General features: G+C 37.0%; 1 protein-coding gene across 3 annotated transcripts in view; it reads left to right on the top strand.

Annotated features, from left to right (window-relative positions):
• The first annotated feature begins 9,280 nt into the window (after positions 1-9,280).
• The window catches only part of ARAP2 (ArfGAP with RhoGAP domain, ankyrin repeat and PH domain 2), a 119,604-nt gene continuing 115,354 nt past the window's right edge, over positions 9,281-13,530 (top strand). For 2 of the 3 annotated variants that reach the window (XM_066185587.1, XM_066185589.1), the window contains exons 1-2: positions 9,281-9,644; positions 10,342-10,407. The gene's annotated coding sequence lies outside the window, so the exon portion shown is untranslated. The remainder of the gene's footprint in view (positions 9,645-10,341; positions 10,408-13,530) is intronic. The other variant, XM_066185588.1, reaches the window with a different exon arrangement.

Raw genomic sequence — 13,530 nt, 5'->3', positions numbered from 1 at the left:
TACTTGACACAAGCTCTTGCCCAAAGAGATCCAGTTGGTGCAGTAGTAGCTTTCAGGGCTCTGCATGCCCCACGGGGTTTCATGGTCCAGATCAGCCTTACCTGGTGAATGCAGTTGATTAGCTATGCCACGCTTTGAAGCCTTCTGAACACTACAGATTGTAAAAGAATATGTTGCTGAAATTAGTGTATTATAGTTGGAAGACAGGAAGGTTAAATAAAGTAGGCAACACAAGTTTTTCAGACGTACTACAGTGTATATCCTCTGAAAATATCTGGCTGCCTATATTAATATATAATACAGAGTAAACTCAAAAATAATACTGTAATATCACATGTGAATTCAATGCAATGTGATAAAGAATTTAGTATAAAGGTTTTTTAGATCTAATAAAATTTATATCATAGGGTATATGCTGGAATCACTTTAATCTTGTACTTTGTAAAGTTAATTCAGCCTGGATTAGTTACTGAGATGGTGTACTATGCAGCTCACCAGTTCCAGTGAGGACATTGAGACTTTAGGAATAGGCAGACTTGATAAGTATAGTACTACTCAATTCTCCAGGAATCAAGTTTAACAGTGAAACTACAGTTTGCTCTTTCAGCCTTCACTACAGAAAATCTAAGCAGAGGAAAAAAGATACAGGTACACAAAGAAACACACAAAACCAGTCCAGCGATATCTGATCAGAAGCCACTGTGGATCCTCAGCCTTGCTGGAAATCCCTGCCTGAAATACATCCTTTAACTGAGAAAGAATCAGGCCCATAGTGGTAGGATGAAGCTTGTGTCTACAAGCTGTTGTGTTATCCACTTCCCATGGACATGAGTTAATTACCAATACAACAACTGACCCACAAGAAAAGATACAAGGATGTCCAGAAACCCAATTTTTAAAGTAGGGCCCTATGTCCAGGTAGATAATGTAATGCAAAAGGAAGAAAAAGAATATAATTTGACTGTCATATATGTAAAAAATAAAAGTGCAAACCCAGTTGTGATAAAATAAAAGTGCAAACCCAATTGTGATAAATATAGAATTGTTACTAGATTCTGTTTCTTTCAGGTCTTGTGAGGTTATTTATTTATTTAGTCATTCATTCATTCATTCATTCATTCATTCATTTATTTAGTGTGAAAGAACTAATATCAAAAGACCTGTACACTAATTCTCAAAGTCTAGTTATCCACTGAAATTTGATTTTTAAAAAAATGATCTTCAGCAAAGCTACATCAGCAGAATAAAAATGAATTGAAAAAATTGGCTCTGTACTTGAGGTTTTTTTTTAAATAATTCCTATTCCTGGGTTACTTCCACAATTAACTATATTCTTTACGTATTTGAAAAGTCCTTTTAAAAAACAGCTTTTTCATACATATTAAATAATAGCCTTGGATGTGGGAAGAACAAAATATCCAATTTAGAAAATTAGGGATCAAATCATACATCTAAATTAAATTACCCTTTAGCAGATATTCATGTTCTTTTCAGAATACTTTTGAAGTGTTGCATACTGATAACAAAGGAAGTGGACTTTGTTCCGCTAGGAAAAGAGATTAGGGTGTATGGTGCAGATCCAATAAATTCTGCCTATATACTCTGCATATAATGCAAAGTTCAGTATGTGACAATGAATGCATTTTGGTGTGTTTATTGATCTATTGGTACTTGAAAATATGTGGAATGGTTTTTCTTCCCATCTCTGGTATTTTAAGGCCCAAGTTAAAAAGCAATAATAGTGTAAGAAAAACTAAGAAAGGGCTCCAGATGCACTGTGCCATAGAATTTATATCATATGTTCATGTAAATACTTCATTTTGTATTCTATTACAGTGACCAGTGCTGGTCAATGACATAATCCCTTTGAAATATGTAATTATGAAGTAACGTGTTTAAAAAAGGGATCTCTCTCTCAGTGTAGTCACAGCACTTGACTTTAAGCAATCTTAACTACAATTCAAATGGTCAAGAGTCTCGCATTAGGAAAAGCAAAACTCCAGAGCTGAGGAGGGAAGGAAATCTGAAGTACCTACAAAATAGAGTGAGAATGAAGGAGAAGATAAAAATATCAGTACATACTCTCAAATCCATATACTGTATTATCCTATTAACAGTCTTCTACAGGAATAAATCTTGGAAATCCATCTGAAAATCTACTCTGCCTGAAATCCCTCTTGAATAGTAAAATGCATAAGTAATAACTAATTATAAGCTTTAGGAAAACTAGTCCTTGAAAGAAAAATGCCATTTTCATATGATCAGCAATAGTGTTTTGTACTTATTAGAAACAGAAAACCTGTAGGCTTTTCTATCCAATATTGAAATAACACTTGCTTAATTGCAATCTTAATTAAATTTTAGAAAGGGAAAGACTGTAGAGACATGATATGAAAGGGTCATTTTCACTTGACAGTGTTTCTTTTTATAATGAGAAAGTCCCAGTCCACTGTAATGCTGTCCTCAATACTGAAGTTAAACTTTCATTGCTCTTAAGAGATACCTTTGGTACAAAGAAATATTTGAAAGAAGCATGACATTTTCTGTACAAAATAAGGTGAAAATATAGAAAAAACTATCTAGATATAGACTGTTGTGTTATCATCAATTTCAGTAGAGTTTTTAACATAAGTTGAGAATTTGAATGAGATTTCTTAAATGGTAATCTAATTCAAAATCATAGGCAGAATACTTATGCCATCCTTTGTTTATCTAAAATAAATAAGGTTACTGGCAGTTTCAGTACCATCTGGTACTACCCAGGAAGCTTGTCTGCTTTAAACAGTTAGCATTTTACATTTGAGGCAGTTGCTTTAATTTGCTATTTAGAAAAGAGACAGAAAACTAAGGAAACTGTTTGTGAAATGGTATGTTTACAGTAAAACTTCAAAGACTCAATGCCACTGAGCTTCTAACTTAACCTAGTAACTTTACAAGAAATTATTCATGAACAAATGGGACATCTTCATATTGAGTTTTCTATTAAAGTGTTATTTGTATATACAGTAAGCTTCCAGTTTAGCACCTTTGATCACATCAGAATGCTGGTGAGTGAGTCAGCTATCATGAGCTGCTTTATTTGGTTCGGCAGAGAGAAGTTAGGAGAAGAGAAAACAGAAGCGAGAGAACAGGTTGTCCAGATAAGTTATTCCAGAAAACACTATCCCGGGAAGTGTTCAAGGCCAGTTTGGATGGAGCTCTGAGCAACCTGGTCTAGTGAAAGGTGTTCCTGCCCACGGCTAGGGGTTGGGACTAGATGATCTTTGAAGTGCCTTCCAACTCAGGCCACTCTACAACTCTATGATTCTATGAGAATGTGTTTCATGAGACCTAAATAACAGTGTGAAATTGTATTTAACTATAGACAATTTCAATTGTGATTGTACTATAGATTTTTTTTCTCTAGAAATAGTCCTCTGATGTCTATTACATTTCATTACCTTCCATGACAAATTTGCTTAAGCAACAAGTAAAATGAAATAGAGAAGGAAGTGCCTGAAATGGTGACCTTTAATTCTAACAGTGTCGTTAAAAGTGTCAAATGTGGTTTCTGTTGAGTTCGAATGAGCCAATGCTGTGGAGATAAAATCTTAATGATGTGTGATTCATTACAATTCAATGAACTGTGCAAAAGATAAATATGGGAAAAAAATTAGCACTTTGATGTGCAGGAAATTTCCTCAGAGGGATTTATTTTCAAATAAGTTAAAGAATGCTCCATTAAACTTCTCAAAGATGACAGAAAGCTATGTCAAGGTAACCAAATCCCCTAAGTGAGAGCAATAGCAAAGAAATAAAAAACCCCTGAACATGCCACATGCTTTGAAGATGCATTTGTGTTCAAAAACTTTAAATATAAATGAGAGACAGAAGTGCTAGAATAAGGACCCACTTGAAATACAGGTACTCTAAGAAAAAGTATTGAAGCCACTAGATTTAGATTTTCTAGTGACAGATTTCTTGGAGAAACCCTAGTCAGGAACTAGAAACCTTTCATTTACAGTAGGAGCTTAACTCCTTAGCATTGCTAGAATAAATTGCCTGCTTTCGTTTCTAGGCTTCTGAATTCAATAAAGCAGTACTGTAGAAGATTCTCAGCTTGTCTGTAGGTTAAAACATGTAACAATACATAGGGAAGTGGGGGCTCACCAGCCCATAGGGCTGTATCCAGAGGTTTGGGTGCAGGGCTAAGACAGGAGTTGGAGTGGGCTAGTTGAGGCAAGTGTCAGTCCAGTAATGTGTGCTTTGGCAAAAGACAGCAGATAGAGCCTTCTTAACTTCCTGGAACCTCACGTTGTCGCAGGGAATGTATTTTGAATTGCTGTCTTTGCAGATTTGTGTTGAAAGTGAAATCAGGTTCAATGTTTCCAATTCACCCATCATCACTATATGAGAGCAGTTAATTACAGCAGATATTACTTTTGGTTTTATTAGATATTACAAGTAGATATTACTAGATATTACAAGTAGTTTCATGATAATTAAGAGTATGTCAATTAATCTAATAACTTCTTGAGAGAATTTTGCATATGCAGTTGAGTGCTATGTACAATATGTAAGCCAAAAAATTCATTTGGACTTAACCGTAACCAGAATTGGTAAAGGAAAGAAAAACATCAATACCTTGTAAAAGTAATTAGCAAACAGTACTCTCTGGGATCACTTTTATACATTTGTTTCAAAAGTCATTATCAATATCAATACCAAAATAGCTAAATGGATTACTTCATGAATCCATCAGTAGTTTTAACAAAACATAAACTACATTAAGGTCAAACTTATAGCCATTAAAAGAAGATGGCAAAACTGAATATCATTGTATTATCATACCTGTATAAAATTACATTAACAGCTTAAAAAATGATAATCTAAAATTTCATCATATGGTGCAGGGAACTATCTTACAAAGCTTCCTGGAAATCAAACTGACTAATTATTACATTAAAATATGGGGTATGGGTCAAACTGGAGTACAGGTCTAAGTGAAAATGGAGGGTTGTATCCAGTATGACATAAAAGTAACTGACTTATAATACATTGAGTAAGTGGCTGAGAGAAATCCCAAGGACACAAAAACAGTTGATAGAAAATGCAAAACCTGAATTTAACTCTAGTCTGCAGTCCTATCATTTTTCTGAAGCCTTACATCATTTTGTCTTACCCTGAGTGAAATATGTTACCTCATGATAGAACTCAGCTTATGAATATTATAATGCATTATTTAATTTCCAAGGTTAGTTTTTCTGGTATTTTATTAATAATAATATCAATGTTATACTGTAACAATAATAGTGAGGCCCAAATTATAAAAGGCCTAGATATTCACCTGCTGGTTGATTGAGGTGTAGCTAACCTTTCATTTCTTCTCCAAAATTTAAATATTTAACCTTCTCAACACCTTGAGGAGACTGAAGAAGGAATTTTATTACCTCTGCTTTGAAGAGGAGCAAATGAGACTGAACCAAATGCAGAAGACCAAGTTCAGAACTTAGACCTTACCTGGACTGTGTTTTTTTTTTCCAGGAGGAAGTGAAATAATCTCATTAAAAGTGACAAATAAACTCAGGTCTCCTGTAGCTGACAAACTTCATGTGAACATCAGAGCTACTAGTAAGCTACCCATAAAAGAAAGAGTTGCATTTGTTTCCCCTGTTTTGTGTTATCAATTGGCTGTTAGTGCAGCTGGATTTGGAGTTCTTAAATAGAATAAATATGCAGCAAGTAGAACTGATCTATAGTTTTAAAAATATACACATCTAAAAACTACAATATTTGAATTTGGAAAATGTCTGACTAGTTTGAATCAGTTCCATTATAAGCTTAATGGACAATAAGAAATGAGGCAAGCATCTATTCTGACATATGACAAACCACAAAAAGTGTAGAAATATGGGATATATTTATATTCTAAGGATTATTTTTTGTAGGGTTTGATGATATTATTTCACCTTTACTTAAACACAGGCTGATAGGCTTATTCTTACGGACTGATGTTAAAAACAAAAACAAAAAAAATCAAGTCAATATCAATCACTGGAAAACAAGATTTTGGAAGGGTTTTGTAATGATAAATATGAGCTGGAAGGTCTTCTTAGCATGTTTACTATGAATGACTTTCTTATATGGTTAAACGTATTTTAGGACATAAAAGCCCTAGTGTCTTTCAGAGAATATATCAGAAGTCATGCAACTCCTATTTATAATTAATTTCTTGACTGAAATTTTGTCTTGATCTACTAAAAAAAACCCACCTACCTAACACTTATTCGTGACAGCAGCATAGAAACACAAAGGAAGAGGAAATTATCAGATAACAAAACCTCTGCAGTTTTCAGGCCTATCAGCAGATTTTTTGAAACTCAGTCTTATCAACAAGTCTTAGAATAGTACTCTGCCTTATGTCATATCTGAATTAAACCAAAATTAGTAAGATGCAATTTCCTGTTTTATTTTTGTAAGACTTCTTTCTTATTGCACTGTTAGAAAGCTGCCATTCCATGCTCATCAAAGAACCATATGCTGTAGATAGATAAATTAGAGACTTGACAGCTTTTTTAAAAGATGATATATTATGTGACTTGACTTCTAACAAAGAGTAAGACACCATATCTCAAATTATACTACTTTATTTCTAAGAAAGGAATAATTTTCTTTCAGGAAAAGGTAGTTAAATCTTGTGATTTCAAAGAGGATTAATTGGGCAAGCTCTGGTCCCTTTCCCTGCACTTCTTGTCATCCCATTCACTTTAATTGTTTTCACTTAGTTTTGGAAATTTTCCTTTCTTTTTTTTTTTTACATTTCATTTCTTCAAATTATTCTCCTGTCTCTTTATTTAGATTTCTTCTGTGATTTCAGGATTTGAATTGGAGTAATTTTGACATGTTTTGGTCCTTTTCACTGCCCCTGATTTCACCTCGGTCCATTTGGTTGTAATCACACCATTTCCAAATTCTCTCATTTTTTTTTCAGTTGCGTTGGTTTTGATCATAACTCCTTTCCAGAGCTTTTGTTAGACTTTGTTCTCTGATTTCAAGAGTTCCTTATTTCTGACAAAGAATAAAACATCATATGGCTTTGTGTGGTAGTAATAATCTAACTTAGATATACAGAAAATTCCAAGAGAAGGCCCTAAACCCCTAATAGCACAATGTGACTTTAAATGATGTTGCGTATATCGCAATTTTTCTGGACACAATGCAGAAAGATGTAAGCACAACCTATGTGTTTAATGCTCATGTTTCCCATACCTTGCCCTCTCCCAAAAAAACTCACTGAAAAAATTATCTCAATCCTTCTGGCCCAGTATTGTGGTCAAGGAAATCAGTAAGTAAGTAAAACTCCAGCTGAGACACAGTGTGTCAGGGTGCAGTGTCATGCAGTGCTCTGAGGGAAGATACCATTACTGTACAGGTATAAATGTGCTGAGGGCAGTCTCTTTCAGGGAGTTCCATGTGAGGGTCTGACACCCGTTTTTTAAAGACAAATGCTGAGAGGACTGCTATCTATAATCCCTCACTGGCCCAGTGACATGGGCAAATCACACAGGTCCCTGGCAGAGGAAGAAAAGTGGGCTTTATGGAAGGACTCGAGAACTTCCTGAAAGTGAATAGAGAAGAGCTCAAGGGTATTAATCAATGTCCATACCCTTAGACTTGAGGAGAAAGAAATTCTAGCCAACCACAAACTTCTAATTAACTGAATTTTTGCATGGTGAGGTAAGCCTTGCAAAGGAGGTCGATCTTTTGTCGTTGACAGGGTCTGAATCTTTCAAATAGTTTAAGTTACTGTGGTTAAAATTCCTTTTCAAAGTTAGTACTCATTGGCATTCCTACTGTTCTGAAAGGAAGCTAGGCTTAGCTGGAAATGTTAGGCAAATCTGTGACCAAATGACTCTGTGAGTCATTAGGTTATGATCCAGAAAGGCTATGACGGAAAAGGGTGTTAGTATACTTACCTGAATCACATCTGTCCACTCACTTGGTTTGGACACATATCAGCCCCTTAGCAAATAATTGGGAATGATAATTCCTTGTCTGAGATAGATGCTACAAAAGCATTAATGAAAAGACAAGCAAGAAAACAATGTATTTACTTAGATTGTCAAAAAAAAGGCAAATCCAAAAATTTGCTTGCATAATAAAAAGTTTAGGAGGTAAAATTACCTGGATTTTTTTTTTTTTTGGTACACAGATAATTATGTATCTAATAATTAGAACTTGCAGCTGGATTTTCAGAAGTGCTTGGGCACTGGTGTAATTGGTGCTTTAATACTGAACTGCAAACATCTAATCTGGAAGTTTTGACTGAAAGTCGGAGAGTGAAAAAGCTGTTTGCATTCAAAATTGTGATCCTGAAACCTCACTTTAGTACCATGGCACCAAGTTTTTAACAGCCCCTCTACTACTAAGCCTATTTAGTAAGGCTATTTAGTGTGTAGGAGGTAAGGCTAGTTTAGTAAGGCTCTTTAGCGTGTAGGAAGCAGTCGTAAAAAGAGCCCAGGTTTACTTGCTCCTAAATTAGCACTTTAATAATTGGCCTCTTTTTCTCAGTACATCTTTGCTTCTGTTCTGCTTCAGTAGGGTGAGTGGCAGACCTCAGACTTCAGCTGCAACACTGCAAACCCTCTGAAACCTCCTTGGATTTAATTAGACAAGATGACAATTGACACTTCAGGAGGAAGATGTGCACGTCCATCAATGGACTACATTAAAGTATTTCCCGTATCATTTCGTGTAACAAAATGCTGGTTTCATCTGAGTAACAGTTTTCCACAGATATGGGGAGTTCTAAGAATTCGAATTCTTGGAAATTACTGTAAGCTTAGTGCCTTTAGTGTTTTTCTACGCAAATGATCACAGCTGGGTCACTACTGGCAGGTCACTACTTCCTCGCAGCTGGGGCGCTCGCCCTCGGCGTGGCTCCTCGTGGTGGCAGAGGTGGCGCCGGGACGCCCTTTGCTCCCTGGCCTGGCAGGGAGAGGAGACTCGCCGCCCGCCCAGCCCGGGCTCGGCAACACGGGACGCCTGTGAAGCGATGCGCTGGGGCGCAGAGCGCTCCGGAGCCGAAGCCTGCCTGCGGGCTTCTCAGTGACTCCTCAGGAAATATGCGGCCGGGCCAGACCGCCCTGAGCCGCGGCGCGGGCGCGGAGGGCGGCGGGCGCGCCCAGGTGCGGCCCCTCCTGCGGCGGGCAGGGAGCTCCGCGGGCGCGGCCTGCCGGGGAGCAGCGCGGGGGTGGGGTGGGGTGGGGTGGGGTGTGGGGCCAGGCAGGAAGGAAGGAAGGAAGGGAGAGAAAGCGAGCGAGAGAGTGAGCGAGCGGGGAGCCCGAGGGAGAACTGAAAGTCGAAGCAATCTAAAACCCTGCGCTTCCTTGTCTGCCTCCCTGTTCCCGTCAGCCGCCGGCTTTTGCCAGAGGTGAGACGGCCTCGGCGGGCGCGGGGTGTGCGGGGTTTGGGCAGACCTGCCCGCCCCGCGGGCCGCTGCCGGGCCGGCCGCTGCCGGGGCTGATGCTGCAGCTCCCGGTGCCGCCGGCAGCGAGCCCCGCGCTGCTGTTCGCTCGCGGCCGGACAGGGCGCGGTGCCGGCGGACCGGGCACGTCCCAGGTGAGCGACAGATACCGAAGCTGGGATCGGACTAGAAACAGCAGGTAGGCAGGTAGAAAATAAGGCGTGTATTGCTCCCTGTTTTCTTTGTAGCTTCAATGATTTGTATGTAAATGTCATGTGCTAAAGAACAGTGCTTTACTGTTGTGTATTTATTTACTCTGTGAGTTGCTCTTGTGAAGTCAGACATGAACAGACCTTAGGTTAGCTCTCATTATATACCTGGAAGTTTTATCAGAAAATTTAAGAAAGTCAAAGATGTCCTGGATCGAAAATACGAAGTGAAGGGTCCAGCGCTGGAGTGTTGCCACAGCAACTTCCCAAAGTTACAATTCCACCTTCAGTTTGCTTATTCATGCCATGCAGTTCCTTACTCTAGCGACTCTGCAAGTTGTTCCACTGGAATTTCTTGCAGTAATGAGGTTTGACTCCGAGGTAACGTAGGTTGCTGAACCTTTTTCTAGCAGGCAAGTGCTCTGAAATTAAAAAAAGAAAAGAAAAAAAAAGACAAACGGTTTGACAGAGGGCATGATTAAAGTTATTTTGTAATTATCCATTAGGTTGACCTATATGCTTAATAACTTCCTTGTATTGGTAAAGGCAACTGTTCTATCAGAATTGTTGCAATCAGTCTCTCTCTTTTTTTAAATTTTTTTTTTAAGCAATCCATATGCTGATTGTATAATGTAGGTTTTGGAAAAGATCTTTAATCTGCAAGGTTTTATTTGTTAATCTTGTCAGTTCGTATGGAGTCAACTATAGCGCGAAGATGAAATTCACTGCTTGCAGATTACATTCTGCTCCATGGTAAGACCTCTTGTGTTGTTTTATTTTGCTCCCCGCCTCCCCCCCCCCCCCCCCCCCGCAGCGTATTTATGTATGTGGTTTAGCAGTAGTTGGGAGCAAGCCTGAACTTGCTTGTGTTTGTTGAGCTGATTGTTCACAGTGTGATTATCCTGCTATGTACTTTTAAAGGTTTGACACTTTCTTCAGGCTTGTATCTGTACTGATATTAAGAAAGGAGAAAAAAGCCTAGTCCCACTTGAATGTTTCTGTGTTCATCTATAACCTACTGTTCACACGTTTCATTATTAAAATTTGGATTGCTTGCTTGCTTCAACAAAGATTTGTCTTTCTCCCAGTCAATTTTGTCTTCAAGAATTTTCAACTTGAAAAATCTTAGAATGAAAGAATTTTAAAATTAGTAGATACAGCTTTCCAGAATGTTGGATGCAGGTGCTTACCCTTCATATGAGGGAGGGTTCTGAGAGTTAGAATTGTCATTTTTCTTTGATGCTATTTAGCTGTCCCTAAAAGTAAAAGAAGAGAACTGAGTTTTTTGCCACACCTTGTCTAAATCCCTTCCATAAAATGGGAAAAGGGAGAAATTTCAATTTGTAAAGAAGTGTGAGAAACATCTTTTATGAAAGAAAGTTGGATGATCCCATAGATGGGTTGGGATGTACAACACACATTGAATTCATCCTCTGCTGAAACTTTTTTCTTAGAAGAAAGTTCTAAAATAGTTGTCCTTGTATTTCTTTTTTCACCAAGCAATTTAGGTGTTTTTTCTCTATTTTGATAAAATGGAATGGTCAGGTGTCTTCCAAGAAGTTTGATTTTTATTTTGGTTTTTTTAAAAACTATTATAGCATTTTCCTATTTTAGTAACCATGTTGAAAACGGTGATTTTTGTCTTGGTTACACTACTTAGGAGAATATAATATTATAACAAGAATCAGTTTTATTTTAGCAAGTTCAAATTCCCTTTGTGTTTTTTTTTTTTTTTTTTTTTTTTTCTTTTTTTCTGCTATTTATTTCTAAGTAGGAAAAATCTATTTTGCCTTTCTTCTGAGAGATTTGTTTTACGGAATATATGCAACCATGTGCACTAATGTTTACAAGTCCCTAATTTGTAGTGGTAGAAATATGGGTATGAAAGAATGAATGTATTTGTACAAATGTGTATATGCCCCTCTATTTCTAATAGTGTACATTCTTTAGGGTTTATTATGACTTACTTTGCAATCAAAGCTAAGGAGGAGAATAAATTATTTTTTAAATTGATAGCAGTCATACCAAAACAGAGTGTCATATTGAATAAGGTGGTCCTTCAGTTCTGCATTTCTGTATACTTCCTGTAAAATATTTTAAGAAGAGGTTACATATTTATGTTCTGGCCTTCAAAACACTCACTACTGTGTGTAGATTTGTTTAGCTGTTTGTTACGTTAATCTTTATGTAAGCAGTGAAACCAAACCAGTTGTTAGTATTAACCTTTGCTCAGACCCACAAAATAAGATGCGATCTTAGTGGTATTTAACCAGTTGCATAGCTAGTCTAGTCTGTAGCATGTCATCAGGAATCTTGATGGATACACTGATAGCTTCTGCCATACAGAACTGCAGAAACAGAAAGTGACTTGGGCTTTATCTTCCATCACTGTTGGCATATTGTGGTCAAAATGTCTTCTCAGCAAGCAGTTCCTTCCTTCCTCTGCTACCTGCTTTGTTCATAAAATACACAGCAAAACGTAATCGTTCTTACAGATTTGGAAGCAGAGTTTGTTCTCTGCTAGGTAACCCTTTGCATTGGTATGTAGTTTATACAAAGATGGGTTAGAGTCCAAATAGCTGATAACCCATGGCTGTTTGAGTTCCTGAAGTAGCAAAACTGGAGGTGTTCCAGATTAATGTGTTGGCAACGCTATTGCATGTAGAAAAAACAGTATTAAGATAGAGAAGAGAGCATGTGTGGGTATAAATGTATATAAATATATATTTAATTATTTATAAATATATAGCTAAAGCTACTTTCCCAGGTGCATTTTTTGTTATTGTGAAAGGTGGAGGGATTGAGAAGATGATACTGACTGAAAATGAACACTAACACCTTAGGGAAAAAATAGCCAAATGCTGCCATGAAACCCAGAACTGTCAAGGAAGGTGGAAATGGCTGAGATAATCAGCTGCAACTGCAACTTGAAAAGTCTTAGACTGATATGCTGACACTGTAGGCGTTTTCTGTACTTGAATATGTGCGTGGTTTGGCTGTTGTTTTTTTGGTCTTTTTTCCTTTGCTTTTTTTTTTCTTTTTTGTAGTCTGTTTGATTGTGTTTTTTATTTAATTACTGGGTATCTTAAAGACTTTTTTCTGGCCCAAACAGTACCTGTCTGATAATTCTTCTCCAGTAAGTAATTACTGTACTGTTTTTTTCAGAATCTGAGAATATACACTCAACTAGTTAAGAGACTATATACTTACATTTTCCAGAGTTTAGAGATGGATGGTGGCCATACTGTTGAATTTTACCCTTTATGACTAGATGTTGCCATGAAAATTTTGAGGAAATGCTGAGTTTTCAAATTTTTAAAGGAATGGTGAAAGTTTATATAAGCATACAGGTTAGGATGGGACAAAGGTAAATACAAAAGTGGATTGTTAATCAGTTTAGATCAATCCAAGGCTTTTTGAATTTAAATGACTTGGGAATCTTTAATTGAGGGTTAGCTCTGTAATAAAGTTAAGCTTTCTTGAGAGGTTGGTATCTGACTGACCTATGGAGTTGTCTGTCTTGAAGGTTTTAATTGTATCAATTTAATATTCAAGATAAGTCACTTCTCAGCCTTGTGGGTAGTGATCAAAGCTGATAAAAATATATCCAGAAAAGTGAAGCTAGAGACTAGAGAGAATCCAATGATTTATTTTAAATAAAGGAACATTTATAGTAAGTATACTATGTTGATTTTTACATCTTCCAGAAAAATGCAGCTCATCTTTTTTTCTTGTTATTATGTCACATTCATGTTTACATGGTGTAAGTAGGAAGTGTCTAGTTTTTCCCTTAGTTTTGATTACCACTTTATGAAAATGTGTGAATAATGAAAATATTTACAACATTTTGCAAGAAAAAAGTCCAGTGTTTGAGGT

The sequence above is a fragment of the Chamaea fasciata genome, unplaced genomic scaffold, assembly GCF_029207755.1.
Source record: "Chamaea fasciata isolate MVZ Bird 193981 ecotype frontalis unplaced genomic scaffold, bChaFas1.0.hap1 SCAF_6, whole genome shotgun sequence".
Classification (NCBI taxonomy): domain Eukaryota; kingdom Metazoa; phylum Chordata; class Aves; order Passeriformes; family Sylviidae; genus Chamaea; species Chamaea fasciata.
Note: the sequence above shows the minus strand (reverse complement) of the source record. Positions and strands in the feature narration are given on the sequence as shown.